The 23506-nt window shown below is 39.9% G+C and overlaps 1 protein-coding gene across 4 annotated transcripts in view; it reads right to left on the bottom strand.

The window, feature by feature from the left end:
* The window catches only part of lrriq1 (leucine-rich repeats and IQ motif containing 1), an 83227-nt gene that overhangs the window by 47256 nt on the left and 12465 nt on the right, over nucleotides 1-23506 (bottom strand). The window lies entirely within an intron of this gene.

Below are 23506 nucleotides of genomic sequence, written 5' to 3'. Positions count from 1 at the left end.
TCTCCCTCTATCTCTTCCTCACCACCCCTCCCTTCCTCACCCTCTCACCCTCCCTCCCTCTATCTACTCCCCCCCACCCCACCCAATCCAATAATTTCAAAATAAAAGCCCCATGAAGGGAATTTTTACTGTAATGTCTGTGATGAGGCCTATTAATTAAAAACTTTTAAGTGTGAATAACAAACATTCTGTCTCCCACTACGAATATTACTCGTACTTCTAGTACTACAACTGATACTTCTACTACCATACTACTAGTATTTCTACTGCTATTGATACTACAACTACTACTAATGTTATTACAAATACTACTATGGCTAATAGTATTCCAGCTGTTTCTACTGCTATTGATACTAAACCTACTATTACTGCTTATACTGCTAGTACTACTAATACCACAATTATAACTAATACTACTACTATTATTACTACAAACAATTTTAAACAAATTTAAGCTCCTGCAACTTCTGTTTTTAGAAAATCTATTGAAATTCAGCTTCCCCACTTCCTGTATTTTCAGCAGTTCTTTAAAATAATTTCAGCTATTCTTATGCCTCTATCAACAGCAATTTTTTAATTTTCATTTCTGTATTTTTTTGCAATATTTCAAATTTATTTCAGCTGTTTTCATTTCTGCTTTTTCAGCAAATCTATTGAAATTCCTTTCAGCTTCTCCCATTTCTGTATTTTCAGCAATTTCAAATTCATTTCAGCTTTTCTAATATCTATAATTTCAGCAAATGTATTCAAATTCCCTTCAACTTTCTGTATTTTCAGCTATTTTAAAAAGTTCATTTCAGCTTTCAGCTTTTTGCATTCCAACGCATTTTCAGCAGGAAATGCATTTTCTAGTTATTATTATTGTTGGAATGCATTAACGATGCATTCCAAGTATTGTTCTTCGAATCTTTATTCAACTTATTATTATTCTTCTATTTCTTCCGTGGCACCTTTCAACTCCTTCACACTTTCAGCTATTAAAATCCTTCAAATATTAAAATGTTCAGCTTCTTTCTGGCTTCCAGGCTATGACTTTTCAGCTTTCTACCTCTTAAGCTTGAATTTATATAAATCAATAATCGTTAATATTTTAACATGGTTTTCAAATGGAGTTTGCTTTTCAAATCCTCTTCAACTTCTTCAACTTTCAGATTTTTCAGCTTCGCCAATCTTTCAGCTACAGACACCATTTCAACTCTCAAATGTTGACACAAGTCTCAACTATTTTATGAAAAAAACTGCTTCTTGATATCTATTGTACTTTTTTCATAATCACTGATTATGTTTCACTAGTTCTTCGCTCCGTTTCTGACTTTTACATGAGTGTGTATTGCGTCTGCTAGAGTGGAGAGCTCGAGGCTAGAGTGTGGGGCATCGCAGGAATCTGGTTAAAAAAATATGGAACTTTTGTCCTTGCAGCCAAAGTATACACTCTAGAGGCTTCATTTCTTCAGATTAATGAGGGTATGGTTGTGCTGATTGGATTAATGTGTTCATGGAATCCCAGAGTTTTTTAGTTTTGGCGCAAGGAGTGTTTGAGTGACACAACCTCTGCCAAAAGCCCCATAGGCTCCAATACAAATCTGCCGACATATTTCTCACAAAAATCCACAAGGTACACGTTTTGTAAACGGCCATAGGAGCCGTATTTATTACCGGACAGACATAAAAACACATCCACGCGTTCGGTAGAGTCTTGGGTCTCATACAAACGCCGTATTTTTTAGATAGCTGTTATAGTTTTGCGCTGGTTCCCATTTGTTTGAGGTGTGGATTCTGTGTAACTCGCTGCCATGTCTCTGCATTTTGCAGCCGTTAATGATCACAGGTGCGCCGTTGTCGTGGTTACGAGCACTCACACGCTGCAGGATCTGTCTGTGACTCACAGCTGCTCCTATGACCTGATTAGTGGAGTCACATGACGCAGTTATGCTTTCTGTCAACAGACCAATATGATAAAGACACTCGCCCCCCCCTCCCCCCTCCACCCTGACCTCTGCTCACTGTTAATCACTCTCAGTCAGTATGTCTGTCTATTTCTCCTCTCTCTCTCTCTCCCTCTATCTCTTCCTCACCACCCCTCCCTTCCTCACCCTCTCACCCTCCCTCCCTCTATCTACTCCCCCCCACCCCACCCAATCCAATAATTTCAAAATAAAAGCCCCATGGAGGGAATTTTTACTGTAATGTCTGTGATGAGGCCTATTAATTAAAAACTTTTAAGTGTGAATAACAAACATTCTGTCTCCCACTACGAATATTACTCGTACTTCTAGTACTACAACTGATACTTCTACTACCATACTACTAGTATTTCTACTGCTATTAATACTACAACTACTACTAATGTTATTACAAATACTACTATGGCTAATAGTATTCCAGCTGTTTCTACTGCTATTGATACTAAACCTACTATTACTGCTTATACTGCTAGTACTACTAATACCACAATTATAACTAATACTACTACTAATATTACTACAAACAATTTTAAACAAATTTAAGCTCCTGCAACTTCTGTTTTTAGAAAATCTATTAAAATTCAGCTTCCCCACTTCCTGTATTTTCAGCAGTTCTTTAAAATAATTTCAGCTATTCTTATGCCTCTATCAACAGCAATTTTTTAATATTCATTTCTGTATTTTTTTGCAATATTTCAAATTTATTTCAGCTGTTTTCATTTCTGCTTTTTCAGCAAATCTATTGATTCCTTTCAGCTTCTCCCATTTCTGTATTTTCAGCAATTTCAAATTCATTTCAGCTTTTCAGCAAATGTATTCAAATTCCCTTCAACTTTCTGTATTTTCAGCTATTTTCAAATATTCAGTGCAGCTTTCAGCTTTTTGCATTCCAACGCATTTTCAGCAGGAAATGCCTTTTCTAGTTCTTCTATTTCTTCCGTGCCACCTTTCAACTCCTTCACACTTTCAGCTATTAAAATCCTTCAAATATTAAAATGTTCAGCTTCTTTCCGGCTTCCGGGCTATGACTTTTCAGCTTTCTACCTCTTAAGCTTGAATTTATATAAATCAATAATCGTTAATATTTTAACATGGTTTTCAAATGGAGTTTGCTTTTCAAATCCTCTTCAACTTCTTCAACTTTCAGATTTTTCAGCTTCGCCAATCTTTCAGCTACAGACACCATTTCAACTTTCAAATGTTGACACAGGTCTCAACTATTTTATGAAAAAAACTGCTTCTTGATATCTATTCTACTTTTTTCATAATCACTGATTATGTTTCACTAGTTCTTCGCTCCGTTTCTGACTTTTACATGAGTGTGTATTGCGTCTGCTAGAGTGGAGAGCTCGAGGCTAGAGTGTGGGGCAGCGCAGAAATCTGGTTAAAAAAGTATGGAACTTTTGTCCTTGCAGCCAAAGTATACACTCTAGAGGCTTCATTTCTTCAGATTAATGAGGGTATGGTTGTGCTGATTGGATTAATGTGTTCATGGAATCCCAGAGTTCTTTAGTTTTGGCGCAAGGTGTGTTTGAGTGACACAACCTCTGCCAAAAGCCCCATAGGCTCCAATACAAATCTGCCGACATATTTCTCACAAAAATCCACAAGGTACACGTTTTGTAAACGGCCATAGGAGCCGTATTTATTACCGGACAGACATAAAAACACATCCACGCGTTCGGTAGAGTCTTGGGTCTCATACAAACGCCGTATTTTTTAGATAGCTGTTATAGTTTTGCGCTGGTTCCCATTTGTTTGAGGTGTGGATTCTGTGTAACTTGCTGCCATGTCTCTGTCTTTTGCAGTAGATCGTTAATGATCACAGGTGCGTCGTTGTCGTGGTTACGAGCACTCACATGCTGCAGGATCTGTCTGTGACTCACAGCTGCTCCTTGTGACCTGATTAGTGGAGTCACATGACGCAGCTATGCTTTCTGTCAACAGACCAATATGATAAAGACACTAGCCCCCCCTCCCCCCTCCCCCCTCCACCCTGACCTCTACTTACTGTTAATCACTCTCAGTCAGTCAGTCAGTCTAATTCTCCTCCCCTCTCCCTCTCTTCCTCACCACCATTCCCTTCCTCACCCTCTCACCCTCCCTCCCTCTATCTACACCCCCCCACCCCACCCAATCCAATAGGTGCGCCGTTGCCGTGGTTACTCGTAAACACGCTGCAGTATCTCTGTGTGTGACTCACAGCTGCTCCAATGACGTGATTAGTGGAGTCACATGACGCAGCTATGCTTTCTGTCAACAGACCAATATGATAAAGACACTAGCCCCCCCTCCCCCCTCCCCCCTCCCCCCTGACCTCTACTTACTGTTAATCACTCTCAGTCAGTCTAATTCTCCTCCCCTCTCCCTCTCTTCCTCACCACCATTCCCTTCCTCACCCTCTCACCCTCCCTCCCTCTATCTACACCCCCCCACCCCACCCAATGCAATACGTGCGCCGTTGCCGTGGTTACTCGTAAACACGCTGCAGTATCTCTGTGTGTGACTCACAGCTGCTCCAATGACCTGATTAGTGGAGTCACATGACGCAGCTATGCTTTCTGTCAACAGACCAATATGATAAAGACACTCGCCCCCCCTCCCCCCTCCACCCTGACCTCTTCTTACTGTTAATCACTCAGTCAGTCAGTATGTCTGTCTATTTCTCCTCCTCTCTCTCTCCCTCTATCTCTTCCTCACCACCCCTCCCTTCCTCACCCTCTCACCCTCCCTCCCTCTATCTACACCCCCCCAACCCACCCAATCCAATAATTTCAAAATAAAAGCCACATGGAGGGAATTTTTACTGTAATGTTTGTGATGAGGCCTATTAATTAAAAACTTCTTAGTTTGAATAACAAACATTCTGTCTCCCACTACGAATATTACTCGTACTTCTAGTACTACAACTGATACTTCTACTACCATACTACTAGTATTTCTACTGCTATTAATACTACAACTACTACTAATGTTATTACAAATACGACTATGGCTAATAGTATTACAGCTGTTTCTACTGCTATTGATACTAAACCTACTATTACTGCTAGTACTACTAATACCACAATTATAACTAATACTACTACTAATATTACTACAAACAATTTTAAACCTCTTTTTATTCATCTCAGCTTTTGTTATTTCTGTACTTTTTAAAATTCATTTAAGCTCCTGCAACTTCTGTTTTGCAATATTTCACATTTATTTCAGCTGTTTTCATTTCTGCTTTTTCAGCAAATCTATTGAAATTCCTTTCAGCTTCTCCCATTTCTGTATTTTCAACTATTTCAAATTAATTTCAGCTTTTCTAATATCTTTTATTTCAGCAAATGTATTCAAATTCCCTTCAACTTTCTGTATTTTCAGCTATTTTCAAATATTCAGCAAATGTACTCAAATTCCCTTCAACTTTCTGTATTTTCAGCTATTTTTAAATATTCAGCAAATGTATTCAAATTCCCTTCAACTTTCTGTATTTTCAGCTATTTTTAAATATTCAGTGCAGCTTTCAGCTTTTTGCATTCCAACGCATTTTCAGCAGGAAATGCCTTTTCTAGTTGTTGGAATGCATTGAGATGCATTCCAAGTATTGTTCTTCGAATCTTTATTCTTCATCTTCTATTTCTTCCGCGGCACCTTTCAACTCCTTCACACTTTCAGCTATTAAAACCGTTCAAATATTAAAATGTTCAGCTCCTTTCTGGCTTGAGGGCTATGACTTTTCAGCTTTCTACCTCTTATGCTTGAATTTATATAAATCAATAATCATTAATATTTTAACATGGTTTTCAAATGGAGTTTGCTTTCAAATCCTCCTAAACTTCTTCAACTTTCAGATTTTTCAGCTTCGCAAATCTTTCAGCTACAGACACCATTTAAACTTTCAAATGTTGACACAGGTCTAAACTATTTTATGAAAAAAACTGCTTGTGGATATCTATTGTACTTTTTTCATAATCACTGATTATGTTTCACTAGTTTTTCGCTCCGTTTCTGACTTTTACATGAGTGTGTATTGCGTCTGCTACAGTGGAGAGCTCGAGGCTAGAGTGTGGGGCATCGCAGGAATCTGGTTAAAAAAATATGGAACTTCTGTCCTTGCAGCCAAAGTATACACTCTAGAGGCTTCATTTCTTCAGATTAATGAGGGTATGGTTGTGCTGATTGGATTAATGTGTTCATGGAATCCCAGAGTTTTTTAGTTTTGGCGCAAGGAGTGTTTGAGTGACACAACCTCTGCCAAAAGCCCCATAGGCTCCAATACAAATCTGCCGACATATTTCTCACAAAAATCCACAAGGTACACGTTCTGTCAACGGCCATAGGAGCCGTATTCATTACCGGACAGACATAAAAACACATCCACGCGTTCGGTAGAGTCTTGGGTCTCATACAAACGCCGTATTTTTTAGATAGCTGTTATAGTTTTGCGCTGGTTCTCATTTGTTTGAGGTGTGGATTCTGTGTAACTCGCTGTCCTGTGTCTGCACTTTTGCAGCCGCACAGGTGCGTCGTTGTCGTGGTTACGAGCACTCACACGCTGCAGGATCTGTCTGTGACTCACAGCTGCTCCTTGTGACCTGATTAGTGGAGTCACATGACGCAGCTATGCTTTCTGTCAACAGACCAATATGATAAAGACACTGGCCCCCCCTCCCCCCTCCACCCTGACCTCTGCTCACTGTTAATCACTCTCAGTCAGTCAGTCAGTCTAATTCTCCTCCCCTCTCCCTCTCTTCCTCACCACCATTCCCTTCCTCACCCTCTCACCCTCCCTCCCTCTATCTACACCCCCCCACCCCACCCAATCCAATAGGTGCGCCGTTGCCGTGGTTACTCGTAAACACGCTGCAGTATCTCTGTGTGTGACTCACAGCTGCTCCAATGACGTGATTAGTGGAGTCACATGACGCAGCTATGCTTTCTGTCAACAGACCAATATGATAAAGACACTAGCCCCCCCTCCCCCCTCCCCCCTGACCTCTACTTACTGTTAATCACTCTCAGTCAGTCAGTCAGTCTAATTCTCCTCCCCTCTCCCTCTCTTCCTCACCACCATTCCCTTCCTCACCCTCTCACCCTCCCTCCCTCTATCTACACCCCCCCACCCCACCCAATGCAATAGGTGCGCCGTTGCCGTGGTTACTCGTAAACACGCTGCAGTATCTCTGTGTGTGACTCACAGCTGCTCCAATGACGTGATTAGTGGAGTCACATGACGCAGCTATGCTTTCTGTCAACAGACCAATATGATAAAGACACTCGCCCCCCCTCCCCCCTCCACCGTGACCTCTTCTCACTGTTAATCACTCAGTCAGTCAGTATGTCTGTCTATTTCTCCTCCTCTCTCTCTCCCTCTATCTCTTCCTCACCACCCCTCCCTTCCTCACCCTCTCACCCTCCCTCCCTCTATCTACACCCCCCCAACCCACCCAATCCAATAATTTCAAAATAAAAGCCACATGGAGGGAATTTTTACTGTAATGTTTGTGATGAGGCCTATTAATTAAAAACTTCTTAGTTTGAATAACAAACATTCTGTCTCCCACTACGAATATTACTCGTACTTCTAGTACTACAACTGATACTTCTACTACCATACTACTAGTATTTCTACTGCTATTAATACTACAACTACTACTAATGTTATTACAAATACGACTATGGCTAATAGTATTACAGCTGTTTCTACTGCTATTGATACTAAACCTACTATTACTGCTAGTACTACTAATACCACAATTATAACTAATACTACTACTAATATTACTACAAACAATTTTAAACAAATTTAAGCTCCTGCAACTTCTGTTTTTAGAAAATCTATTGAAATTCAGCTTCCCCACTTCCTGTATTTTCAGCAGTTCTTTAAAATAATTTCAGCTATTCTTATGCCTCTATCAACAGCAATTTTTCAATATTCATTTCTGTATTTTTTTGCAATATTTCAAATTTATTTCAGCTGTTTTCATTTCTGCTTTTTCAGCAAATCTATTGAAATTCCTTTCAGCTTCTCCCATTTCTGTATTTTCAGCAATTTCAAATTCATTTCAGCTTTTCTAATATCTATAATTTCAGCAAATGTATTCAAATTCCCTTCAACTTTCTGTATTTTCAGCTATTTTAAAAAGTTCATTTCAGCGTTCAGCTTTTTGCATTCCAACGCATTTTCAGCAGGAAATGCATTTTCTAGTTGTTGGAATGCATTGAGATGCATTCCAAGTATTGTTCTTCGAATCTTTATTTCTTCAACTTCTTCTATTTCTTCCGCGCCCCCTTTCAACTCCTTCACATTTTCAGCTATTAAAATCCTTCAAATATTAAAATGTTCAGCTCCTTTCTGGCTTGAGGGCTATGACTTTTCAGCTTTCTACATCTTATGCTTGAATTTATATAAATCAATAATCATTAATATTTTAACATGGTTTTCAAATGGAGTTTGCCTTCAAATCCTCCTAAACTTCTTCAACTTTCAGATTTTTCAGCTTCGCAAATCTTTCAGCTACAGACACCATTTCAACTTTCAAATGTTGACACAAGTCTTAACTATTTTATGAAAAAAACTGCTTCTTGATATCTATTGTACTTTTTTCATAATCACTGATTATGTTTCACTAGTTCTTCGCTCCGTTTCTGACTTTTACATGAGTGTGTATTGCGTCTGCTAGAGGGGGACCTCGCGGGCTAGAGTGTGGGGCATCGCAGGAATCTGGTAAAAAAAATATGGAACTTCTGTCCTTGCAGCCAAAGTATACACTCTAGAGGCTTCATTTCTTCAGATTAATGAGGGTATGGTTGTGCTGATTGGATTAATGTGTTCATGGAATCCCAGAGTTCTTTAGTTTTGGCGCAAGGAGTGTTTGAGTGACACAACCTCTGCCAAAAGCCCCATAGGCTCCAATACAAATCTGCCGACATATTTCTCACAAAAATCCACAAGGTACACGTTTTGTCAACGGCCATAGGAGCCGTATTTATTACCGGACAGACATAAAAACACATCCACGCGTTCGGTAGAGTCTTGGGTCTCATACAAACGCCGTATTTTTTTAGATAGCTGTTATAGTTTTGCGCTGGTTCTCATTTGTTTGAGGTGTGGATTCTGTGTAACTCGCTGTCCTGTGTCTGCACTTTTGCAGCCGCACAGGTGCGGCGTTGTCGTGGTTACGAGCACTCACATGCTGCAGGATCTGTCTGTGGCTCACAGCTGCTCGCTCCTATGACCTGATTAGTGGAGTCACATGACGCAGCTATGCTTTCTGTCAACAGATCAATATGATAAAGACACTAGCCCCCCTCCCCCCTCCACCCTGACCTCTACTTACTGTTAATCACTCTCAGTCAGTCAGTCAGTCTAATTCTCCTCCCCTCTCCCTCTCTTCCTCACCACCATTCCCTTCCTCACCCTCTCACCCTCCCTCCCTCTATCTACACCCCCCCACCCCACCCAATCCAATAGGTGCGCCGTTGCCGTGGTTACTCGTAAACACGCTGCAGTATCTCTGTGTGTGACTCACAGCTGCTCCAATGACGTGATTAGTGGAGTCACATGACGCAGCTATGCTTTCTGTCAACAGACCAATATGATAAAGACACTAGCCCCCCCTCCCCCCTCCCCCCTGACCTCTACTTACTGTTAATCACTCTCAGTCAGTCAGTCAGTCTAATTCTCCTCCCCTCTCCCTCTCTTCCTCACCACCATTCCCTTCCTCACCCTCTCACCCTCCCTCCCTCTATCTACACCCCCCCACCCCACCCAATGCAATAGGTGCGCCGTTGCCGTGGTTACTCGTAAACACGCTGCAGTATCTCTGTGTGTGACTCACAGCTGCTCCAATGACCTGATTAGTGGAGTCACATGACGCAGCTATGCTTTCTGTCAACAGACCAATATGATAAAGACACTCGCCCCCCCTCCCCCCTCCACCCTGACCTCTTCTTACTGTTAATCACTCAGTCAGTCAGTATGTCTGTCTATTTCTCCTCCTCTCTCTCTCCCTCTATCTCTTCCTCACCACCCCTCCCTTCCTCACCCTCTCACCCTCCCTCCCTCTATCTACACCCCCCCAACCCACCCAATCCAATAATTTCAAAATAAAAGCCACATGGAGGGAATTTTTACTGTAATGTTTGTGATGAGGCCTATTAATTAAAAACTTCTTAGTTTGAATAACAAACATTCTGTCTCCCACTACGAATATTACTCGTACTTCTAGTACTACAACTGATACTTCTACTACCATACTACTAGTATTTCTACTGCTATTAATACTACAACTACTACTAATGTTATTACAAATACGACTATGGCTAATAGTATTACAGCTGTTTCTACTGCTATTGATACTAAACCTACTATTACTGCTAGTACTACTAATACCACAATTATAACTAATACTACTACTAATATTACTACAAACAATTTTAAACAAATTTAAGCTCCTGCAACTTCTGTTTTTAGAAAATCTATTGAAATTCAGCTTCCCCACTTCCTGTATTTTCAGCAGTTCTTTAAAATAATTTCAGCTATTCTTATGCCTCTATCAACAGCAATTTTTCACGATTCATTTCTGTATTTTTTTGCAATATTTCAAATTTATTTCAGCTGTTTTCATTTCTGCTTTTTCAGCAAATCTATTGAAATTCCTTTCAGCTTCTCCCATTTCTGTATTTTCAGCAATTTCAAATTCATTTCAGCTTTTCTAATATCTATAATTTCAGCAAATGTATTCAAATTCCCTTCAACTTTCTGTATTTTCAGCTATTTTAAAAAGTTCATTTCAGCTTTCAGCTTTTTGCATTCCAACGCATTTTCAGCAGGAAATGCATTTTCTAGTTGTTGGAATGCATTAACGATGCATTCCAAGTATTGTTCTTCGAATCTTTATTCTTCAGCTTCTTCTTCTATTTCTTCCGCGGCACCTTTCAACTCCTTCACACTTTCAGCTATTTAAACCGTTCAAATATTAAAATGTTCAGCTCCTTTCTGGCTTGAGGGCTATGACTTTTCAGCTTTCTACCTCTTATGCTTGAATTTATATAAATCAATAATCATTAATATTTTAACATGGTTTTCAAATGGAGTTTGCTTTCAAATCCTCCTAAACTTCTTCAACTTTCAGATTTTTCAGCTTCGCGAATCTTTCAGCTACAGACACCATTTCAACTCTCAAATGTTCACACAAGTCTCAACTATTTTATGAAAAAAACTGCTTCTTGATATCTATTGTACTTTTTTCATAATCACTGATTATGTTTCACTAGTTTTTCGCTCCGTTTCTGACTTTTACATGAGTGTGTATTGCGTCTGCTAGAGTGGAGAGCTCGAGGCTAGAGTGTGGGGCAGCGCAGAAATCTGGTTAAAAAAGTATGGAACTTCTGTCCTTGCAGCCAAAGTATACACTCTAGAGGCTTCATTTCTTCAGATTAATGAGGGTATGGTTGTGCTGATTGGATTAATGTGTTCATGGAATCCCAGAGTTTTTTAGTTTTGGCGCAAGGAGTGTTTGAGTGACACAACCTCTGCCAAAAGCCCCATAGGCTCCAATACAAATCTGCCGACATATTTCTCACAAAAATCCACAAGGTACACGTTTTGTAAACGGCCATAGGAGCCGTATTTATTACCGGACAGACATAAAAAGCACATCCACGCGTTCGGTAGAGTCTTGGGTCTCATACAAACGCCGTATTTTTTAGATAGCTGTTATAGTTTTTCGCTGGTTCCCATTTGTCTGAGGTGTGGATTCTGTGTAACTTGCTGTTCTGTGTCTGCCCTCTTGCAGCCGCACAGGTGCGGCGTTGTCGTGGTTACGAGCACTCACACGCTGCAGGATCTGTCTGTGGCTCACAGCTGCTCCTTGTGACCTGATTAGTGGAGTCACATGACGCAGCTATGCTTTCTGTCAACAGACCAATATGATAAAGACACTCGCCCCCCCTCCCCCCTCCACCCTGACCTCTGCTCACTGTTAATCACTCTCAGTCAGTATGTCTGTCTATTTCTCCTCTCTCTCTCTCTCCCTCTATCTCTTCCTCACCACCCCTCCCTTCCTCACCCTCTCACCCTCCCTCCCTCTATCTACACCCCCCCACCCCACCCAATCCAATAATTTCAAAATAAAAGCCCCATGGAGGGAATTTTTACTGTAATGTTTGTGATGAGGCCTATTAATTAAAAACTTCTTAGTTTGAATAACAAACATTCTGTCTCCCAACCCCCCCTCACCCAATTCCATCATTACAAACTAAAAGCCTCAATGATTATCTGTACCTTAACCATGAAGTGGTTTCGTTGAAATACGCATTGCTCTTTCAAATACTACTATAACCACTACGAATATTACTAGTACTTCTAGTAGAACTACAACTGATACTTCTACTACCATACTACTAGTATTTCTACTGCTATTAATACAACTACTACTAATGTTATTAAAAATACTACTATGGCTAATAGTATCAGTATTCCAGCTGTTTCTACTGCTATTGATACTAAACCGACTTCTACTGCTAGTACTAATACCCAAATTACAACTAACATTACTACAAACAATTTTAAACCTCTTTTTATTCATCTCAGCTTTTGTTATTTCTGTACTTTTTAAAATTCATTTAAGCTCCTGCAACTTCTGTTTTGCAATATTTCACATTTATTTCAGCTGTTTTCATTTCTGCTTTTTCAGCAAATCTATTGAAATTCCTTTCAGCTTCTCCCATTTCTGTATTTTCAACTATTTCAAATTAATTTCAGCTTTTCTAATATCTTTTATTTCAGCAAATGTATTCAAATTCCCTTCAACTTTCTGTATTTTCAGCTATTTTCAAATATTCAGCAAATGTACTCAAATTCCCTTCAACTTTCTGTATTTTCAGCTATTTTTAAATATTCAGCAAATGTATTCAAATTCCCTTCAACTTTCTGTATTTTCAGCTATTTTTAAATATTCAGTGCAGCTTTCAGCTTTTTGCATTCCAACGCATTTTCAGCAGGAAATGCTTTTTCTAGTTGTTGGAATGCATTAACGATGCATTCCAAGTATTGTTCTTCGAATCTTTATTTCCGACTTATTATTATTCTATTTCTTCCGCGCGACCTTTCAACTCCTTCACATTTTCAGCTATTTAAACCGTTCAAATATTAAAATGTTCAGCTCCTTTCTGGCTTTAAGGCTATGACTTTTCAGCTTTCTACCACTTATGCTTGAATTTATATAAATCAATAATCATAAATATTTTAACATGGTTTTCCAATGGAAATTGTTTTCAAATCCTCCTTAAACTTCTTCAACTTTCAGACTTTTCAGCTTCCCCAATCTTTCAGCTACAGACACCATTTAAACTTTCAAATGTTGACACAAGTCTCAACTATTTTATGAAAAAAACTGCTTCTTGATATCTATTGTACTTTTTTCATAATCACTGATTATGTTTCACTAGTTCTTCGCTCCGTTTCTGACTTTTACATGAGTGTGTATTGCGTCTGCTAGAGTGGAGAGCTCGAGGCTAGAGTGTGGGGCATCGCAGGAATCTGGTTAAAAAAATATGGAACTTTTGTCCTTGCAGCCAAAGTATACACTCTAGAGGCTTAATTTCTTCAGATTAATGAGGGTATGGTTGTGCTGATTGGATTAATGTGTTCATGGAATCCCAGAGTTCTTTAGTTTTGGCGCAAGGTGTGTTTGAGTGACACAACCTCTGCCAAAAGCCCCATAGGCTCCAATACAAATCTGCCGACATATTTCTCACAAAAATCCACAAGGTACACGTTTTGTAAACGGCCATAGGAGCCGTATTTATTACCGGACAGACATAAAAACACATCCACGCGTTCGGTAGAGTCTTGGGTCTCATACAAACGCCGTATTTTTTAGATAGCTGTTATAGTTTTGCGCTGGTTCCCATTTGTTTGAGGTGTGGATTCTGTGTAACTTGCTGCCATGTCTCTGTCTTTTGCAGCAGCTCGTTAATGATCACAGGTGCGCCGTTGTCGTGGTTACGAGCACTCACATGCTGAAAGATCTGTCTGTGACTCAGCTGCTCCTTGTGACCTGATTAGTGGAGTCACATGACGCAGCTATGCTTTCTGTCAACAGACCAATATAATAAAGACACTCGCCCCCCCTCCCCCCTCCACCCTGACCTCTGCTCACTGTTAATCACTCTCAGTCAGTATGTCTGTCTATTTCTCCTCCTCTCTCTCTCCCTCTATCTCTTCCTCACCACCCCTCCCTTCCTCACCCTCTCACCCTCCCTCCCTCTATCTACTCCCCCCCACCCCACCCAATCCAATAATTTCAAAATAAAAGCCCCATGGAGGGAATTTTTACTGTAATGTCTGTGATGAGGCCTATTAATTAAAAACTTTTAAGTGTGAATAACAAACATTCTGTCTCCCACTACGAATATTACTCGTACTTCTAGTACTACAACTGATACTTCTACTACCATACTACTAGTATTTCTACTGCTATTAATACTAAAACTACTACTAATGTTATTACAAATACTACTATGGCTAATAGTATTCCAGCTGTTTCTACTGCTATTGATACTAAACCTACTATTACTGCTCATACTGCTAGTACTACTAATACCACGATTATAACTAATACTACTACTAATATTACTACAAACAATTTTAAACAAATTTAAGCTCCTGCAACTTCTGTTTTTAGAAAATCTATTGAAATTCAGCTTCCCCACTTCCTGTATTTTCAGCAGTTCTTTAAAATAATTTCAGCTATTCTTATGCCTCTATCAACAGCAATTTTTTAATATTCATTTCTGTATTTTTTTGCAATATTTCAAATTTATTTCAGCTGTTTTCATTTCTGCTTTTTCAGCAAATCTATTGATTCCTTTCAGCTTCTCCCATTTCTGTATTTTCAGCAATTTCAAATTCATTTCAGCTTTTCAGCAAATGTATTCAAATTCCCTTCAACTTTCTGTATTTTCAGCTATTTTCAAATATTCAGTGCAGCTTTCAGCTTTTTGCATTCCAACGCATTTTCAGCAGGAAATGCCTTTTCTAGTTATTGTTGGAATGCATTAGATGCATTCCAAGTATTGTTCTTCGAATCTTTATTTCTTCAACTTCTTCTATTTCTTCCGCGCCCCCTTTCAACTCCTTCACATTTTCAGCTATTAAAATCCTTCAAATATTAAAATGTTCAGCTCCTTTCTGGCTTGAGGGCTATGACTTTTCAGCTTTCTACATCTTATGCTTGAATTTATATAAATCAATAATCATTAATATTTTAACATGGTTTTCAAATGGAGTTTGCCTTCAAATCCTCCTAAACTTCTTCAACTTTCAGATTTTTCAGCTTCGCAAATCTTTCAGCTACAGACACCATTTCAACTTTCAAATGTTGACACAAGTCTTAACTATTTTATGAAAAAAACTGCTTCTTGATATCTATTGTACTTTTTTCATAATCACTGATTATGTTTCACTAGTTCTTCGCTCCGTTTCTGACTTTTACATGAGTGTGTATTGCGTCTGCTAGAGGGGGACCTCGACGGCTAGAGTGTGGGGCATCGCAGGAATCTGGTAAAAAAAATATGGAACTTCTGTCCTTGCAGCCAAAGTATACACTCTAGAGGCTTCATTTCTTCAGATTAATGAGGGTATGGTTGTGCTGATTGGATTAATGTGTTCATGGAATCCCAGAGTTCTTTAGTTTTGGCGCAAGGAGTGTTTGAGTGACACAACCTCTGCCAAAAGCCCCATAGGCTCCAATACAAATCTGCCGACATATTTCTCACAAAAATCCACAAGGTACACGTTTTGTAAACGGCCATATGAGCCGTATTTATTACCGGACAGACATAAAAAGCACATCCACGCGTTCGGTAGAGTCTTGGGTCTCATACAAACGCCGTATTTTTTTAGATAGCTGTTATAGTTTTGCGCTGGTTCTCATTTGTTTGAGGTGTGGATTCTGTGTAACTCGCTGTCCTGTGTCTGCACTTTTGCAGCCGCACAGGTGCGTCGTTGTCGTGGTTACGAGCACTCACATGCTGCAGGATCTGTCTGTGGCTCACAGCTGCTCCTTGTGACCTGATTAGTGGAGTCACATGACGCAGCTATGCTTTCTGTCAACAGACCAATATGATAAAGACACTAGCCCCCCTCCCCCCTCCACCCTGACCTCTACTTACTGTTAATCACTCTCAGTCAGTCAGTCAGTCTAATTCTCCTCCCCTCTCCCTCTCTTCCTCACCACCATTCCCTTCCTCACCCTCTCACCCTCCCTCCCTCTATCTACACCCCCCCACCCCACCCAATCCAATAGGTGCGCCGTTGCCGTGGTTACTCGTAAACACGCTGCAGTATCTCTGTGTGTGACTCACAGCTGCTCCAATGACGTGATTAGTGGAGTCACATGACGCAGCTATGCTTTCTGTCAACAGACCAATATGATAAAGACACTCGCCCCCCCTCCCCCCTGACCTCTACTTACTGTTAATCACTCTCAGTCAGTCTAATTCTCCTCCCCTCTCCCTCTCTTCCTCACCACCCCTCCCTTCCTCACCCTCTCACCCTCCCTCCCTCTATCTACACCCCCCCAACCCACCCAATCCAATAATTTCAAAATAAAAGCCACATGGAGGGAATTTTTACTGTAATGTTTGTGATGAGGCCTATTAATTAAAAACTTCTTAGTTTGAATAACAAACATTCTGTCTCCCACTACGAATATTACTCGTACTTCTAGTACTACAACTGATACTTCTACTACCATACTACTAGTATTTCTACTGCTATTAATACTACAACTACTACTAATGTTATTACAAATACGACTATGGCTAATAGTATTACAGCTGTTTCTACTGCTATTGATACTAAACCTACTATTACTGCTAGTACTACTAATACCACAATTATAACTAATACTACTACTAATATTACTACAAACAATTTTAAACAAATTTAAGCTCCTGCAACTTCTGTTTTTAGAAAATCTATTGAAATTCAGCTTCCCCACTTCCTGTATTTTCAGCAGTTCTTTAAAATAATTTCAGCTATTCTTATGCCTCTATCAACAGCAATTTTTCAATATTCATTTCTGTATTTTTTTGCAATATTTCAAATTTATTTCAGCTGTTTTCATTTCTGCTTTTTCAGCAAATCTATTGAAATTCCTTTCAGCTTCTCCCATTTCTGTATTTTCAGTAATTTCAAATTCATTTCAGCTTTTCTAATATCTATAATTTCAGCAAATGTATTCAAATTCCCTTCAACTTTCTGTATTTTCAGCTATTTTAAAAAGTTCATTTCAGCTTTCAGCTTTTTGCATTCCAACGCATTTTCAGCAGGAAATGCATTTTCTAGTTATTATTATTCTTCTATTTCTTCCGTGGCACCTTTCAACTCCTTCAAACTTTCAGCTATTAAAATCCTTCAAATATTAAAATGTTCAGCTTCTTTCTGGCTTCCGGGCTATGACTTTTCAGCTTTCTACCTCTTAAGCTTGAATTTATATAAATCAATAATCGTTAATATTTTAACATGGTTTTCAAATGGAGTTTGCTTTTCAAATCCTCTTCAACTTCTTCAACTTTCAGATTTTTCAGCTTCGCCAATCTTTCAGCTACAGACACCATTTCAACTCTCAAATGTTGACACAAGTCTCAACTATTTTATGAAAAAAACTGCTTCTTGATATCTATTGTACTTTTTTCATAATCACTGATTATGTTTCACTAGTTCTTCGCTCCGTTTCTGACTTTTACATGAGTGTGTATTGCGTCTGCTAGAGTGGAGAGCTCGAGGCTAGAGTGTGGGGCATCGCAGGAATCTGGTTAAAAAAGTATGGAACTTTTGTCCTTGCAGCCAAAGTATACACTCCAGAGGCTTCATTTCTTCAGATTAATGAGGGTATGGTTGTGCTGATTGGATTAATGTGTTCATGGAATCCCAGAGTTTTTTAGTTTTGGCGCAAGGAGTGTTTGAGTGACACAACCTCTGCCAAAAGCCCCATAGGCTCCAATACAAATCTGCCGACATATTTCTCACAAAAATCCACAAGGTACACGTTTTGTAAACGGCCATAGGAGCCGTATTTATTACCGGACAGACATGAAAAGCACATCCACGCGTTCGGTAGAGTCTTGGGTCTCATACAAACGCCGTATTTTTTAGATAGCTGTTATAGTTTTGCGCTGGTTCTCATTTGTGTGAGGTGTGGATTCTGTGTAACTTGCTGTTCTGTGTCTGCCCTCTTGCAGCCGCACAGGTGCGGCGTTGTCGTGGTTACGAGCACTCACATGCTGCAGGATCTGTCTGTGGCTCACAGCTGCTCCTTGTGACCTGATTAGTGGAGTCACATGACGCAGCTATGCTTTCTGTCAACAGACCAATATGATAAAGACACTCGCCCCCCTCCCCCCTCCACCCTGACCTCTTCTCAGTGTTAATCACTCAGTCAGTCAGTATGTCTGTCTATTTCTCCTCCTCTCTCTCTCCCTCTATCTCTTCCTCACCACCCCTCCCTTCCTCACCCTCTCACCCTCCCTCCCTCTATCTACACCCCCCCACCCCACCCAATCCAATAATTTCAAAATAAAAGCCCCATGGAGGGAATTTTTACTGTAATGTTTGTGATGAGGCCTATTAATTAAAAACTTCTTAGTTTGAATAACAAACATTCTGTCTCCCAACCCCCCCTCACCCAATTCCATCATTACAAACTAAAAGCCTCAATGATTATCTGTACCTTAACCATGAAGTGGTTTCGTTGAAATACGCATTGCTCTTTCAAATACTACTATAACCACTACGAATATTACTAGTACTTCTAGTAGAACTACAACTGATACTTCTACTACCATACTACTAGTATTTCTACTGCTATTAATACAACTACTACTAATGTTATTAAAAATACTACTATGGCTAATAGTATCAGTATTCCAGCTGTTTCTACTGCTATTGATACTAAACCGACTTCTACTGCTAGTACTAATACCCAAATTACAACTAACATTACTACAAACAATTTTAAACCTCTTTTTATTCATCTCAGCTTTTGTTATTTCTGTACTTTTTAAAATTCATTTAAGCTCCTGCAACTTCTGTTTTGCAATATTTCACATTTATTTCAGCTGTTTTCATTTCTGCTTTTTCAGCAAATCTATTGAAATTCCTTTCAGCTTCTCCCATTTCTGTATTTTCAACTATTTCAAATTAATTTCAGCTTTTCTAATATCTTTTATTTCAGCAAATGTACTCAAATTCCCTTCAACTTTCTGTATTTTCAGCTATTTTCAAATATTCAGCAAATGTACTCAAATTCCCTTCAACTTTCTGTATTTTCAGCTATTTTTAAATATTCAGCAAATGTATTCAAATTCCCTTCAACTTTCTGTATTTTCAGCTATTTTTAAATATTCAGTGCAGCTTTCAGCTTTTTGCATTCCAACGCATTTTCAGCAGGAAATGCTTTTTGTTGGAATGCATTAACGATGCATTCCAAGTATTGTTCTTCGAATCTTTATTCCGACTTATTATTCTATTTCTTCCGCGCCCCCTTTCAACTCCTTCACATTTTCAGCTATTAAAATCCTTCAAATATTAAAATGTTCAGCTCCTTTCTGGCTTGAGGGCTATGACTTTTCAGCTTTCTACCTCTTATGCTTGAATTTATATAAATCAATAATCATTAATATTTTAACATGGTTTTCAAATGGAGTTTGCTTTCAAATCCTCCTAAACTTCTTCAACTTTCAGATTTTTCAGCTTTGCAAATCTTTCAGCTACAGACACCATTTCAACTCTCAAATGTTCACACAAGTCTCAACTATTTTATGAAAAAACTGCTTCTTGATATCTATTGTACTTTTTTCATAATCACTGATTAAGTTTCACTAGTTTTTCGCTCCGTTTCTGACTTTTACATGAGTGTGTATTGCGTCTGCTAGAGGCGGGGCCTCGCAGGCTAGAGTGTGGGGCATCGCAGAAATCTGGTTTAAAAAGTATGGAACTTCTGTCCTTGCAGCCAAAGTATACACTCTAGAGGCTTCATTTCTTCAGATTAATGAGGGTATGGTTGTGCTGATTGGATTAATGTGTTCATGGAATCCCAGAGTTCTTTAGTTTTGGCGCAAGGTGTGTTTGAGTGACACAACCTCTGCCAAAAGCCCCATAGGCTCCAATACAAATCTGCCGACATATTTCTCACAAAAATCCACAAGGTACACGTTCTGTCAACGGCCATAGGAGCCGTATTTATTACCGGACAGACATAAAACGCACATCCACGCGTTCGGTAGAGTCTTGGGTCTCATACAAACGCCGTATTTTTTAGATAGCTGTTATAGTTTTGCGCTGGTTCTCATTTGTTTGAGGTGTGGATTCTGTGTAACTCGCTGTCCTGTGTCTGCCCCTTTGCAGCCGCACAGGTGCGGCGTTGTCGTGGTTACGAGCACTCACATGCTGCAGGATCTGTCTGTGGCTCACAGCTGCTCCTTGTGACCTGATTAGTGGAGTCACATGACGCAGCTATGCTTTCTGTCAACAGACCAATATGATAAAGACACTCGCCCCCCCTCCCCCCTCCACCCTGACCTCTACTTACTGTTAATCACTCTCAGTCAGTCAGTCAGTCTAATTCTCCTCCCCTCTCCCTCTCTTCCTCACCACCATTCCCTTCCTCACCCTCTCACCCTCCCTCCCTCTATCTACACCCCCCCACCCCACCCAATGCAATAGGTGCGCCGTTGCCGTGGTTACTCGTAAACACGCTGCAGTATCTCTGTGTGTGACTCACAGCTGCTTCTATGACGTGATTAGTGGAGTCACATGACGCAGCTATGCTTTCTGTCAACAGACCAATATGATAAAGACACTCGCCCCCCCTCCCCCCTCCCCCCTCCACCCTGACCTCTTCTCACTGTTAATCACTCAGTCAGTCAGTATGTCTATTTCTCCTCCTCTCCCTCTATCTCTTCCTCACCACCCCTCCCTTCCTCACCCTCTCACCCTCCCTCCCTCTATCTACACCCCCCCAACCCACCCAATCCAATAATTTCAAAATAAAAGCCACATGGAGGGAATTTTTACTGTAATGTTTGTGATGAGGCCTATTAATTAAAAACTTCTTAGTTTGAATAACAAACATTCTGTCTCCCACTACGAATATTACTCGTACTTCTAGTACTACAACTGATACTTCTACTACCATACTACTAGTATTTCTACTGCTATTAATACTACAACTACTACTAATGTTATTACAAATACGACTATGGCTAATAGTATTACAGCTGTTTCTACTGCTATTGATACTAAACCTACTATTACTGCTAGTACTACTAATACCACAATTATAACTAATACTACTACTAATATTACTACAAACAATTTTAAACAAATTTAAGCTCCTGCAACTTCTGTTTTTAGAAAATCTATTGAAATTCAGCTTCCCCACTTCCTGTATTTTCAGCAGTTCTTTAAAATAATTTCAGCTATTCTTATGCCTCTATCAACAGCAATTTTTCACTATTCATTTCTGTATTTTTTTGCAATATTTCAAATTTATTTCAGCTGTTTTCATTTCTGCTTTTTCAGCAAATCTATTGAAATTCCTTTCAGCTTCTCCCATTTCTGTATTTTCAGCAATTTCAAATTCATTTCAGCTTTTCTAATATCTATAATTTCAGCAAATGTATTCAAATTCCCTTCAACTTTCTGTATTTTCAGCTATTTTAAAAAGTTCATTTCAGCTTTCAGCTTTTTGCATTCCAACGCATTTTCAGCAGGAAATGCATTTTCTAGTTCTAGTTATTATTCTTCTATTTCTTCCGTGCCACCTTTCAACTCCTTCACACTTTCAGCTATTAAAATCCTTCAAATATTAAAATGTTCAGCTTCTTTCCGGCTTCCGGGCTATGACTTTTCAGCTTTCTACCTCTTAAGCTTGAATTTATATAAATCAATAATCGTTAATATTTTAACATGGTTTTCAAATGGAGTTTGCTTTTCAAATCCTCTTCAACTTCTTCAACTTTCAGATTTTTCAGCTTCGCCAATCTTTCAGCTACAGACACCATTTCAACTTTCAAATGTTGACACAGGTCTCAACTATTTTATGAAAAAAACTGCTTCTTGATATCTATTCTACTTTTTTCATAATCACTGATTATGTTTCACTAGTTCTTCGCTCCGTTTCTGACTTTTACATGAGTGTGTATTGCGTCTGCTAGAGTGGAGAGCTCGAGGCTAGAGTGTGGGGCAGCGCAGAAATCTGGTTAAAAAAGTATGGAACTTTTGTCCTTGCAGCCAAAGTATACACTCTAGAGGCTTCATTTCTTCAGATTAATGAGGGTATGGTTGTGCTGATTGGATTAATGTGTTCATGGAATCCCAGAGTTCTTTAGTTTTGGCGCAAGGTGTGTTTGAGTGACACAACCTCTGCCAAAAGCCCCATAGGCTCCAATACAAATCTGCCGACATATTTCTCACAAAAATCCACAAGGTACACGTTTTGTAAACGGCCATAGGAGCCGTATTTATTACCGGACAGACATAAAAACACATCCACGCGTTCGGTAGAGTCTTGGGTCTCATACAAACGCCGTATTTTTTAGATAGCTGTTATAGTTTTGCGCTGGTTCCCATTTGTTTGAGGTGTGGATTCTGTGTAACTTGCTGCCATGTCTCTGTCTTTTGCAGTAGATCGTTAATGATCACAGGTGCGTCGTTGTCGTGGTTACGAGCACTCACATGCTGCAGGATCTGTCTGTGACTCACAGCTGCTCCTTGTGACCTGATTAGTGGAGTCACATGACGCAGCTATGCTTTCTGTCAACAGACCAATATGATAAAGACACTAGCCCCCCCTCCCCCCTCCCCCCTCCACCCTGACCTCTACTTACTGTTAATCACTCTCAGTCAGTCAGTCAGTCTAATTCTCCTCCCCTCTCCCTCTCTTCCTCACCACCATTCCCTTCCTCACCCTCTCACCCTCCCTCCCTCTATCTACACCCCCCCACCCCACCCAATCCAATAGGTGCGCCGTTGCCGTGGTTACTCGTAAACACGCTGCAGTATCTCTGTGTGTGACTCACAGCTGCTCCAATGACGTGATTAGTGGAGTCACATGACGCAGCTATGCTTTCTGTCAACAGACCAATATGATAAAGACACTAGCCCCCCCTCCCCCCTCCCCCCTGACCTCTACTTACTGTTAATCACTCTCAGTCAGTCTAATTCTCCTCCCCTCTCCCTCTCTTCCTCACCACCATTCCCTTCCTCACCCTCTCACCCTCCCTCCCTCTATCTACACCCCCCCACCCCACCCAATGCAATAGGTGCGCCGTTGCCGTGGTTACTCGTAAACACGCTGCAGTATCTCTGTGTGTGACTCACAGCTGCTCCAATGACCTGATTAGTGGAGTCACATGACGCAGCTATGCTTTCTGTCAACAGACCAATATGATAAAGACACTCGCCCCCCCTCCCCCCTCCACCCTGACCTCTTCTCACTGTTAATCACTCAGTCAGTCAGTATGTCTGTCTATTTCTCCTC

The sequence above is a fragment of the Gasterosteus aculeatus genome, chromosome X, assembly GCF_964276395.1.
Source record: "Gasterosteus aculeatus chromosome X, fGasAcu3.hap1.1, whole genome shotgun sequence".
NCBI lineage: Eukaryota > Metazoa > Chordata > Actinopteri > Perciformes > Gasterosteidae > Gasterosteus > Gasterosteus aculeatus.
This window is presented reverse-complemented; position numbering and strand designations above follow the sequence as displayed.